A 13,127-nucleotide genomic window follows, 5' to 3' on the forward strand; every position below is an offset into this window, starting at 1 on the left:
TTCCCTGGTGGCTCAGCAGCAAAGAATCAGCCTGCCAATGCAGGTCTTGCCTTTTGAAAAGGTCCTTCTCTAACTCCCCTCTCTAAATTTACTGCTCTCCACCTCTGTCCCATGTCACCATTTCTTTACCCTGTTCTATTTTCTTCATAGTTTATTTTTTTTCACTCCACACTGGAATGTCAGCTCTATCACTCAGGTACCTTATCTTTCTTGTTCCACTTAGAAACTGTTGTGCCTTTTAGAGGGGCTTCCCTGATAGCTCAGAAGGTAAGAATCTGCCTGCAAGTGTGAGACGTGGGTTCCTCTGCGGGTGGGGAAGATCTCCTGGAGAAGGGAATGGTTACCCACTACTTTTAGAAAGACACATACAGGTGCTGAATAAGTAACTTAAGTAAATAATGAACTTGTATGTGTGACACTGGGGAGACTCTTAATACAATAAAAGTAAATGCTCTGCATTTTTATGTGACAAAATTACTATAAAATATAAGATACTTTATCATCATTACTCTACTTTGAGACTTCTCCCTTGTTTGTAGTGGAAAAAAAGACTTACTTGATGCTAATTTTTATCTTATTTAGTTTTGTAACTATCCTTCCTTTGAAAGGACTATAAACTTTTAAAAATGCAACTCATTTTCTTGAAATTTCTCACTTAGATCCTTTCTCAAGGGACTAAGGAATATCTCCCAAATCACTTTTCTCAAAGTTGGAAGATGATATTTAATATGAAAACATGTAAGTTTGAACTTCAGGAATTAAACATTTTTATTCAGTATGAGGATCTCTCAACTTGACAAAAGTGTAATGCGCATTGTGGTGTGAAGGTAGCACAGGAAATCACACGTAGGTGTTGGTGCTCTTCTGGGTCTTCAAGGTTGATGTTTTGTGAATCCGAATGGAACTCTCACATAATTTGTAGAATCATAGCTGTGTACTCTGTTCTGAAAGGAGATTTTTAGAATTGGGCCATTAGTGTGAAAACTTACCATCCTAGTTGTGCGTTGATTTGATGCTACCATCAAGCAGTGCTTGCCCCAGTCACTCCTCAGGTGTATTTTCACACCTGACCAACAAGGACGTTGTTGAGAAATATATGAACATGAATATCACAGTTATATCCACATAGTTTTCTAAGAGTTGATCATCTTCATACTTAGGAAAAGAACCATTGTATATATTTGTATATAATGTGAACTGCAAACAATGTCTACAGTGGGCAGAAGTTTAGTATTAGTTTTGCTGCATTATTTAATTTCATATAGTAACTTTACAGCAACGTCCAGTGTCTACTCGCTGAAAATAAGAGCCATTACAAAACTTTTAACTATGGATTTGATTAGGAGGCAATTGTTTAAATTCAACCAGGGAACTTTAGCCTATCACACTTTACCTTATCATTCAGCAAAAAACAAAACCAAAAAACAAACTTTTAAGACCAAGATGAGGGTAAAAGGGTTTCCATGGTGGCTCAGACAGTAAAGAATCAGCCTGCAATGCAGGAGACCTGGGTTCCATCCCTGGGTCAGGAAGACTCCTTGGAAAAGGGAATGGCTACCCACTCCAGTATTCTTGCCTGGAGAATCCCCATGGACAGAGGAATGTGGTAGGCTATAGTCCATGAGGCTGCAGAGCTGGACACGACTGAGTGACTAACAACAACACTGAGGGAAAAAAAGGTAGAGCCAGACCTCAACCAGTCACACTTCTTGGAGTCAACTGCAGTGTCCCCAGATGTGGGCTTCTTTAATGAAAAAGGAAAAAAAAAAAAAAACCTTAAATCAAATTTAATAAGAGAGCCTACAATACATTTCTCACCTTTCCTGTCTTAATTTACTTAATTGAGCTATTTGAAGTATGTAACATCATTTGGTCATTAAATTTTTACTATGTCAATGGTGGATATTTACTCATTTCTTGAAAGTCGGGTCTCTATAATGAATAATATTTAAAACATAACCCAGGTACACTTTAACTTACCTTCTCAGATTCTGGCTTATTTTTGAGAGCTGCTAAACTGGGTAGACACCAAACAGGTTAAAATTTTAACACACTACACATTTAAATATTATCACCACTGTTGCTGCACCATGTGGCATATATTCTTCATATACTAACAGTGACCTGAACTTCATAGGGTTCTGGCCCTAATTATCAGGCATTCAGCATATATGCTGTCAGAATTTCAGATAAAATATATTAAGATTCACATTTTAAATTACTATTTTTTGCCCTCTAGAGAAATAAAGGAAAATTATTTTTGAGCCACACTATGTAATAGAATGTGAGGACAGGTTTAGGTATAGGGATTTAAGTTAGTTGACATTCACATTATGATATATACATTGGATTTTTTTTTTTTACTTTTCATTTCAAAGTTAAAAAAACCTATGAAAATCTATAAAAGTGGCAAAAAGCAATTTCTCTCTAGTTTTTGATCATCTTTCTTGGATTATCCTGAAAGCCAAGGTGCCAAAATTCCTAATATTTAGAAATTGAAATAACTTTATCGATTTAGCAATGAAATTTGTGAACAGGTCAGGAGAAATATTCTTCATTCTAAATTTTGAAATGATAAAAGTAAATCAAGATTACCTATTATCCAATGAATACAGAAACTTATTCATTCCAGGCTTAAATGTTGGGGGAAAAGTGGGCTCTATGGGGTTATTTGTATTTATTTTTTCAGATAATTTCTGATTTTTATACTAATTTGCTAGTCTGCCTAAAACATTCATATTTGTTCATTTTGTCCCTCTGATATTTTAAGCTTCAATAGTACAAGTCAATTCATAAACAAAAATTTCATTCTTTTCTAATTCAAGGTTTTTCTCTAAAAACAGTATAAAACTGAGAGCAGTGCATGAATTTGAGAGAACCAAATTTATGGACTAGATTTAAAAATACATAATCTTTTTGTATGATGCTTTAAAGTCTGTTGTGTATATTTTAAAATTTCCCATTGTTGAATTTACACGTAAAGGGTGGGCTAAGAGGAATCAAATGAGATCACTGCTTGGGAGTGTTTCAGCCTCTGTAGAGTAAAACACACATGTGAGGTGATATGCCACCTTCATCTTTGCTGTCTGCTTCCCATGGGATCCTCTTCAATCTTCTCACTGCCCACAGTGGAGAGCTGCTGTTTCACTCAATATGCCAGGCCCATACTTCATATTTTGCACGTATCTAATTTTTCCTAGTGAATGTTCACATCATTTTCAGACAGAGAAGTTAGAGAAAACTAGGCAGCAAGAAAAATAAAGCTGGATCTTTTTTTTTTTTTTTTGAATGTACATTTCTACGCTATGGCTTTTCTCTTACGAAAACAACAAAAGATGTTTCCTAATATCGTAGAATAACCAACTTGACATGGAATTTTAATATAGTTGGCAAATAAAAATAAAACTTTTTCCCTAGTTAGACCAGCAAACATAGGCTTTTGGATTGAAATACAATTCTCCTCCTAAGCCTTAGAAGTAAAACATATCACTCACGAGCAAGGCAACTGTCTCTAAACTTTACATTGAGAATTCTCATTTTAAACAAGCAAAGACTGAGTTAGAAAAGGGTTATGGATCACAAATTAAGTAATTCCCTCCCATAACACCAAAATCACTTCTCCCTTCGACAATCATGGATAAAATTTCAGTAAAGTTAAAAAATATGTTTTCCCTTCAGAATTAGTTCTTAAAAACATTTGGTACAATAATCCTATGGCACTGGGTAAAGTCTATAGACTATTGATAAGTTCTGATAAAAAGCCTTCCTTTACTTAGGGTCACTATTTGTCATTAATTTTTACTGCACTTAGACTCTATTAGAATTTCATACTCTAGTCTATAATTCATACTTTAAATTATGTTTCAGAGAACTATCTTTGTTGGCCATGATAACAAGAGTTAGTCATTATATTACATTCATGGTATTAAGTAATCATTTTAAAGTACTGATTTAAAACTTCTAGGTTCTATCAGCTCTATGCACTTCAATGTACTGCAGAAAGAAACACAACACTGTAAAGCAATTATATTGCAATAAATAAATAAATAAAACATCTAGGTTCTAGGATATTCATTTTCTTATTCTATCTTCTTAATGAACAGAATCACCTACAAAAAATGATTAAGATGATCACTGTTGCTTATTACACACTAAAACTAGCAATAAGCCCGAATAAACGGGACTTCATAGTTAAGTTCAAGAATGATTCATTTCCCTTCTTTCCCTGAATCTTCATAGACTTTTTAAACTTAAGGAATTTTCTTGCCATTTGAAAAACAGTGTACTTTGAATGTTAAACACAATATTCAATTTAATGCTTTCAAGACCATAGCAAGGAAAATTTTCTGAGATTACCATTGCCAATATTTCAATTTGATAAAACAAAAACCTGCTTAATTATTAAAATCCCATTGTTTTCAAATATGAAGAGTTGTTAACACTGCCTTAGCTTAGTTTGGATGTCCATCTTGCACTTTCCTCCTGCTCCCAGTATTTGCTTCTTTTCCACTATAGCTGGTCTTAGGAAACATTTTAAAGGCAGCAAATATACTTTTATCCTAGATAGTTAGGCTCTTATGTAATACATTACACTGAATATCATTTGGTTAACCTCTATAAAGTATTTAAATATATCCTTTACAGTGAATAACTCTTGCCCAGAGTAGAAAAACAATTCTGTGGTCTTGAGTTTTCATTTTGTATTCCTTTCCAAAATTTCCTCAGACCATGTAGCTTTTGTAATTATCCTTCTAAGAAGCTAGTAATATATTACGTCCACAATAAAATTAAACACACTCTAGCAGAAAAAAAGCACTGAGCCATGTTTTAAATCTTTGCCTGTACACTAAATCATATGCATGATGAAGACAGCTTCTTAGCCAAATATGGGAGTTGAGCTTAAGAGCCAACTCCAGCAAAGTATTGATTGTTCAAACTAGGTGGGGCAATATGTTTTAAAAATATATTCTCATTCCAATAACTGTCACTAAAATGACAATACTTCAAGGATTCAAAGGCCCACTTAATATTAACTGCAGTGTCAATTTTCCCCATGGGATTGTCCAAATTACCTTTTGTTTTTTGTTTCTATTCTGGTGAAGAAACCCTGACCATAAGATTTAAATTCTAATATAGGATCTTGAACTGCCCAAGAGCTACCTTTAGTACAATATGGTGTGTGTTAAAGTTCCCACTATGGGTAAAGAGTTATGTCTGCCTTGCCCTTCTCCCCAGTATTGAAACTGGGTAAATTATCATGGCCTAAGGAAAACATATTATCAAGGTGAAAGGAAAAAAAAAAAACATTTGATACTGTTTCTGCCATTTTCAAGAGATTGTTAGTGAAGAAAAAAGTTGAAATGATGCAGTGTCAAAGCATTTTGAACAGTTTAGGTTACAATTATGATCTTTTATTATAAAAGTGTAGGCATTTGCTGATTTATTTAAACATTAAACTTGCTATGCAAGCTGTAAATATACTCTGTGGAAATCAGTATGGCTAAAATTATTCCACAAAATATACTCCACAAAGACTGCCAAATTTTCTCTATTTTCTTTATTGTATAAACTTACCTTTGAACATTGCAGTCCTTTAACGACCTGATTATTTCTCTGCTATCCTCAATTCTTCCACTAAGATATAGTGTCATAGCCCAGAATCTTTTCATTAGCTTTCAAGAGTTCTTACAAGCAGATATTTATTACCTTTAAAAATTTCAGATCAATTTCCTCTTACTTTTAATAAAGCATATGCACTAGACCTTTTAAAATAGTAGTCTATACCATTTTATTATACACTACCTTTACTAAAGATGAAATAATAGTAAATTTATACAGGGAAAATATTTGAGATGTAAAAAGCTAAGTACTAAACACAACAAAATTTTGCTGAGATATTATGTCAGATTTTATGAATATTCAACATAGTAAAATTATTGGTGAATTTACTGTTATTTATTTACATGATAGATTTTTTGGGGGGTTTATGGAAGATTTAAACTGAAATAAGACTAATTAACAGACAATCTGATAACCCTGTTGTCAGTTCATTGAATTTATTTTCTCAAGGTCATCAATTGCTAATGTTCATTTAATTTCAGCAGGTCTTTTATTATTTGCAAATTTTTCTATTATAAACTTACAGAATATTACAAGTTTTCAGCTGTTTCTCATTTATTCATTGAAATTTATGGGCACAAAATATGTTTAAAAAGTGTTTTCCTTGAGTGTTCATAAATAGCTTCTCATGACTGTTATTAGAATTTTATCAAATTAATAAACCAGGATTAAAAAGCCACATCTTTGTTTAATCTTTTTTCCTACTCTTTGATTAATTTAGGGAATTGCTGCTATTTGTTTTCAGTCATTAGGAGGAATTCTATTGAATATTTAATAAAAATCTGTTGTAATATCTTTATGGGGGTCACCCAGATGGAACTGTAATAAAAATGGCTATGAGAAAACATGTAACATCTCTTACGTTTGTATTGTATGTAGGTACTTTTCTATGTCTACGTTTTTCAAATTTAGGTCTTTATCTTTGAATCCTTCATGCATATACTTTGTAAAGTATATTCACAAACTACTAGATTTTGATTCAATAGTTTATGAATTTCATTTTTAGACACAATTGACAATTTACTGAAAATCTCTTATCTCCTTGAGGTTGAATTTAGGTACTGAAAGTTAGGTATTTAAAACAAACATTATCTCATTTAATCCTTACATGCTGAGGCAGTTGTGACCCCCACATTCTATACACGATATTAGAATCTACAAAGTGCTTATAAACAGTAGGTGTGACACAGATTCAAATCCCTTTTCTTCAAGTTCCATTCTTTCCCTCATATCATGCTTTGTCTGTGAGATTTATATTCTCTAGCTGATCTTCTTTAAATTTTCTGATAACCTAACTAGTTAAGAAGAGTCACAAAATCTTTTTATTAATTGGCAACAAGCACCCTGATATTTACTGCTTTTGCTTTGAGATTATAGAAATCATATCTGTAACTCTTAAATTCTTACCATGTTTCACTTTGAATATCATTTATTCTAGAGAATTAACTTCAATCCATTCTGGGCTAGATGAATGAATTGCCTCGGACAGCCTAGATTCTCCTTTAGGGTATAATACAAATTAGAAAATCTAATAAACTCAAATGATTTACATGTCTCTTCATTTGGAGAGCAAGGTACTGGTAAAAATTTTAAAATATTTGAGATTAATAGTTGTATTTTTTTCTTATTGGGTCGTTATTATTATTATTTTAGAAACAATTAATTTCCTACTATAGAAAGGACATGCTTGTCCTAAAATTCTTGCCATCACTCTAGAGTGCTTTACACTCTAAAGTGTAAAGCAAACAGGCTATTTTATACAGTACTTTCAGTGAGCATATATTTTTGCTTATCCTGTAGGCTTATAAAGATGAATATATTAGTAGTGAATATGCAAAAGCTACTTCCAAACTGGAAAACAGCATCATTTGATGAAAGAGGAAATACATATATTAAAGAAATTAATTAAAGAAATAAGTATATTGGAAATTTAAAAAACCTGTTTAGTATAAGGAATGTGTGATCGAAACAATTCAATTAAACAATTGAGCTACTTCTAGGACTTAAAATTTTAAGTGTTACAATTATTCTAGATATAAAAAAATATGCACGTCTCTGTAGGTTAGTTGCTCTGTTCTGTCCAACTCTTTGCGACCCCACGGACTGTAGCCTGCAAGGCTCCTCCATCCATGGGATTTTCCAGACAAGAGTACTGGAGTGGGTTGCCATTTCCTTCTCCAGGGAATCTTCCCAAACCAGGGATTGAACCCAGGTCTCCAACATTGCAGGCAGCTCTTTATCATCTGAGGCACCAGGGAACCAGATAAGTTAAATGTGATGATCAAATTGGATATGAGTTAATTTGATTGTCACACCTATTTTCACAATCAAATAAATAAGGAAAGATAAAATATATAAAGTGTGCATTTGATCATTAAGGGGACTGAGAAAAAAATTTAACTATATAAAAATCAGTTTATATCAGATATGGAAAGTTTCCACATATTTTAAATTTCCTGCCTCTCAGAAAAAGAACAGCAAATGATAGACAAAGAGTTGCTATTGCAGAATTTTAAAAATTTTCCTTTACCTCTTATCCATATTTAAAAAAACTGGTCTCTCATAAAATGTCATTTCTGAACTTTTTTTTATAATGTGTTAATTTATAACACACTAACATTTTGATAAGTTTTATATAATCTTTATTTTACTAAAGGATTGAATAAATTAAAAAAAATACAAAATTCCTAAATATACTTGAAAGTTTAGATTCCCAACAGAATAGCCAAGAAACAACGTATTAGTAGTCTCATGTATATAGAAAGAAATTTACATATAATTTCATACAACTTTCATTCATTTTCCCAAATATATGTTAACTTTGATGTGGGCTACTTTTCTTTTTTGAAATGTGTACTTCCTAAACAAATTTTAAACACTTCCTGAACATGTATTATTAAGTCACTTCCACTGCCACAGGTTTAGAAGATCCAAATAAAATTCAGAAAACTTTTCAACATTTAATCCTTCTCTATCACATACATTCTTTGGTAGTTTGAGAAAATATATATTGCTTAATTTAAAAAAAATCTACCAAGTGGCAGGACTTTCCTTATTCACTCCTAGAGCAAAGTTAACCAACAATAGCACTTTGAAAGTAGCTCTGAAAGTCTTTTAGTACACTGAATCTTGTGAGCACTCAAAATGAAATAAATCTTTTCTCCAGGGCCACATATCTAACCATGCATTGGACAGATGGAGAGCTACATGTTTATTACAAGTAATTCGATATATCCCTACCATGTTATTCCAATTGCTTGAATATGTTATTCCCCAAAAATGCTTGGGGGCTTTATTTCTGTACTTACTAAGGTATCCATAAAGAGGTAACATGGAAAATTGGTATTTGGCTAAGTCATGTCCAATTCTTTTGCAACCCCCATGGACTGTAGCACGCCAGGGACCTCTGTCCATGAGATTTCCCAGGCAAGAACATTGGAGTGAGTTGCCATTTCCATCTCCAGGGGATCTTTACAACCCAGGGATTGAACCTCAGTCTCCTGCATTGGCAGGCATATTCTTAGCTGCTGAGCCACTGGGGAAGCCTACTTAGTAGTATATTTGGCTTTATATGATAGCTATTATTCTGAAATCTTCAGACTACTTAAACTTTTGGAAACAAAAACACAACTTGCTTTAAAATTGTTTACTATTTAAAATATTCTAAAACATTTAATTTATAATTTTAATTTATAAATTTGAAATCTTTACGTCCTTGGCAAAGTGGGATAAATTCTCAATTTTTTAGTTCATAATGCCTTGAGACTCAGCAGTTCTATATTATTCCATTTTCTGAGAAAAAGGATAAAGTTAATACATATACCTTATAATAGTGAAAATTAAAGAAGGAATACAAGTACATTCTGTAGATAGCAGAAAATGAAAATATCAGTTATAATTGTATCACATATTGGGAAATTATTTTGTGAAAATACTTTCACTAATAATACTTGAGAGATAAAATTCTTATTTACTTCTTTTGCATTTTTAAAAATCCCACAAAAATTTAATTTCAAAAATTTGACATTTGAATATACTTAAGCTAATGGTAATAAAGCTGATGTTAATAAGCAAATTAATTTTGTAATGCTTTAAACTCTAACTCTGCATTTCCCAAATATTTCAAGCGGTATAAAAAAGAGGTGTGATAAGCTTAGCTATACTAGTTTTACTGTTTCATCATAGATAAATGATGGCATAATTGACAGTGAAGATAATTTACTCAGTTCAAAATTAGAATCAGTGTATATACAGTATAACCTCAATTGAATGTTATAACCTCCTATTCAGAAAAATAGGGATTTTGCACCTACATTTTAAATCTCATGACTAATTTTGTGCTTTTAGATATAACACTGCTCAAAATTTAAAAATTATTAGGAGTTCCTCTCATCCATGATTTCTTCATATCAGGGTAAAAAGTGATATAGATATGAGCAAAAAAATTTATCAAAGTGTGTGTGAATCTGTAAATAGTTGGTGTAATGAAGATAAGGAGGGTGGTATTATCAGCATAATGCAATTTTTTTTTCAGTACCATTACATTCTATGTGCCATTTCATTTGTAACTTTAGTGTATATCTTTGTTTATCACTATAGGAGACCTATTAACATAGTACTAATTTGTAAATAATACCCAAGAGATGGCAAACTCATAATACACAAACGTGTAACAGAGATAACCTTACATTGTCACTAACCTCTGCATGCCTGAGCAATGTTCAGGTCTCTGGCTGGCTCTGGTCTTTTGATTTGGTTACTTTGGTCACTGTTTGAAAGACTATTTCTCCAGTGCTTTGCCTTTTTACACTATCTTTCCCTCCTCCCCCTGCCTTTTTTTTTTTTTTTTCCTGAGCTAGGGATTTAGAATTGCTGAGTTGATTCACAGTGAAAAAATCCACATGAAAACTAATGCCTGTGCTGCACTGTGCTTAGTTGCTCAGTTGGGTCAGCCTCTGACCCCATGGACTGTAGCCAGCTAGGCTCCTCTGTCCATGGGGATTCTCCAGGCAGGAATATTGGAGTGGGTTGCCATGCCCTTTTCCAGGGCATCTTTCCAACCCAGGGATTGAACCCAGGTCTCCTGCATTGCAGGCAGATTCTTTACTGTCTGAAACTAATGCCTAACAGATTTGAAGTTTGTACAGGGACTGCTTTTAAGCATACTGATGAGCAGACCCATCAGTATCTAGAATTTTTTTCAGAATGTTAAAAAAACCACATCATTATAATAATCTATAAAACCTTCAAATATTTTTGATATCTAGAGAAAACTATTGTATAATAGCAAAAGTTGATGTGTAAAGAACAATTAAGATGCCAATTAAAAGAAACAATGTGTATAATTTTTTAAGCTATTCAGTCAAATTATAGTTCCTAAATGGAATATACAGTACAAGGAAAATTTCTTTAGAAGTTTTAAAATTTCACTAAAAGAATCTTTTGTTCAGAAATATCTGCATTAGTGATTAAGGCTTTGAAATTATAAGCATATTCTTAAGACAATGAACAACTAAGTAATATCATTTACCTGTAGAATATATAAAAATGTTTCATCAACTTGAAGGAAAAAAAATACAAATGAATTTGTAAAGGTCTCTGGATTAAGCCTTTGCAGTACATATAGAAATAACATTTTCTAGAATTCATGAAGTCAACCTTACAGGAAGTTCAACCTCAAAAGTTTTCCCTCTACTGCCAAAGTAATGAGAAAATATAACTGAAAATAGCGAATTAAGTATTTGGCCTTCTGAATAAATTTTTATAAAACAAGTAGTTTGAATGCAGATAGTGCTGATAATTGTCTCTATCCTCCTAACCTGCCTGTGTTTAAACATTACCCCTCCCCACAGAAACACCATAATCCTCATGTTAGGTAGAAATGTTAAAAGATTTCTAAGAGTTGTCTTTCTTAAGAATTTATTAGGGACCCCCAAAAATATATCCTGTACATAACTGAATGTTAAAGTTTCCTACTTTTTACTGTAAGATATTTTGGAAATATGATGGTTAGGCTTTGACTTACTTGATTCAAAGCAGTTCATTTTTTAAAAAAACATGTTAATTTGTATTCTACTAATAGTTTTTTTTAAATTACAATTTGATTCTTACCTATGTTTACCCCCTAAAAGTAATAGTTTATTTTACAATACAATTTCCACATGGATTGGTCTCACTACAAGTCTATATGGGCTTCCTCTTATCAGAGCCTCTTTCAGCATTTATCTCTAAAATAGCATAAAATATCCAAATACCATAAAATAATCCAATTTATCCAAGATGGTTTGGTAAACACACTGAAATATTTTAATATATTACTGTATACACTATAGGCTTGATTTATATTAATATTTAGAAAAAATATACCAATAAAAAGCATGAAAATTTTGAGAAGTCATCATTTTGAAATTAGGTTCAATAATTCCTTCAAAGGAAAAAAGTGGTATCATTACCCATAATCTTAAATATTGACAAGAAACAGTATTCCTGTTATTGACCAAAAGCTATAAAATTGGATAAGCCAATGAATAACGCTCTTAGCATATGTTAAAGTTTTTGTAAGCCAGGTCTCCCCAAACATTTTACTAATAAACTAGCAAAGCCAAAGACTTAATTATAATTTGAATGCTCTTCACAGTTCAGTAGAATTGGAATACTCAATTGATTCCTTAACTAAAAGCTTATTTAGCATCTCTGCTCAAGCAGAATGACTTTAAAAAATATATATATACACACACACACACACACACACACATGCACATCAGTATATCAGTATTTGTTCTAGTATATCTATCCTTTACAAAGCAGTGCTTCTAAAACTGGGAATCTACATTAGTTGATAAGAGGAACAGTTGACCTTATCCTAAAAATTTTCAAATATGTATTATTACAAAGTCACAATTCAAGGGAAATATATGTATTCTACATAACAATTTTAATCGTAATATATAAGTCACATTAAAGAAAACTGAGGCACTGTGGCTCAGAGTCGTCCAACTTTTCTTCATTACTATACATAAAGAAGTTATCTGTATCTAATAACCTTTTGATTATCAACCATTTGAACATATGATTTCACTTATGTTTTGCTCTTTTATTTGATTCTGAGTTAAAGCGATGCAAATTGGTCTTTTATTGTTTTGGGCAGTGGCCAAACTGATGTAATTTTGCTGATGGGGGCAGGGAAAAGAGGTGTTTCTCATAAAAATTCTTTAGTCATTTCATAGAGGTAAACATACTTAAATGCTAAATACCTGACCTTTGCAAATAAATGCAGACCTACCTTGATTTCCACAATAAGCCTCTATTAATTTCCATGAGACAATGTTTTCACAAAATATAAGGCAAAAACATATTACTTAACAGAACTCATAATTTAAATAATTAAAACTAATTTGTGTTTAAAGCTATTTGCAGATTTATTAGAGAAACAAATACAAATATGCATTTCTACAGAACTTTTTTTTTCCAAAATGAGCTTGAAACTTGTTCCACAGTTTTTACTTGTT

General features: G+C 32.1%; 1 protein-coding gene and 1 long non-coding RNA gene across 4 annotated transcripts in view; both read right to left on the reverse strand.

Annotated features, from left to right (window-relative positions):
• Window positions 1-750: 750 nt before the first annotated feature.
• Window positions 751-4,727, reverse strand: LOC138423374 (uncharacterized). The gene is made up of 3 exons (XR_011250251.1): window positions 3,072-4,727; window positions 1,692-1,744; window positions 751-944 (listed from the first exon to the last, which is right to left on the reverse strand). It is a non-coding gene; the product is annotated as an uncharacterized lncRNA (long non-coding RNA).
• Window positions 4,728-13,012: 8,285 nt separating this feature from the next.
• Window positions 13,013-13,127, reverse strand: part of NOVA1 (NOVA alternative splicing regulator 1) — a 174,561-nt gene continuing 174,446 nt past the window's right edge. For all 3 annotated transcript variants that reach the window (XM_069560231.1, XM_069560229.1, XM_069560232.1), the window contains one exon: window positions 13,013-13,127. This exon is cut by the window's right edge and continues 5,712 nt beyond it. The gene's annotated coding sequence lies outside the window, so the exon portion shown is untranslated.

The sequence above is a fragment of the Ovis canadensis genome, chromosome 18, assembly GCF_042477335.2.
Source record: "Ovis canadensis isolate MfBH-ARS-UI-01 breed Bighorn chromosome 18, ARS-UI_OviCan_v2, whole genome shotgun sequence".
Lineage (NCBI taxonomy): Eukaryota > Metazoa > Chordata > Mammalia > Artiodactyla > Bovidae > Ovis > Ovis canadensis.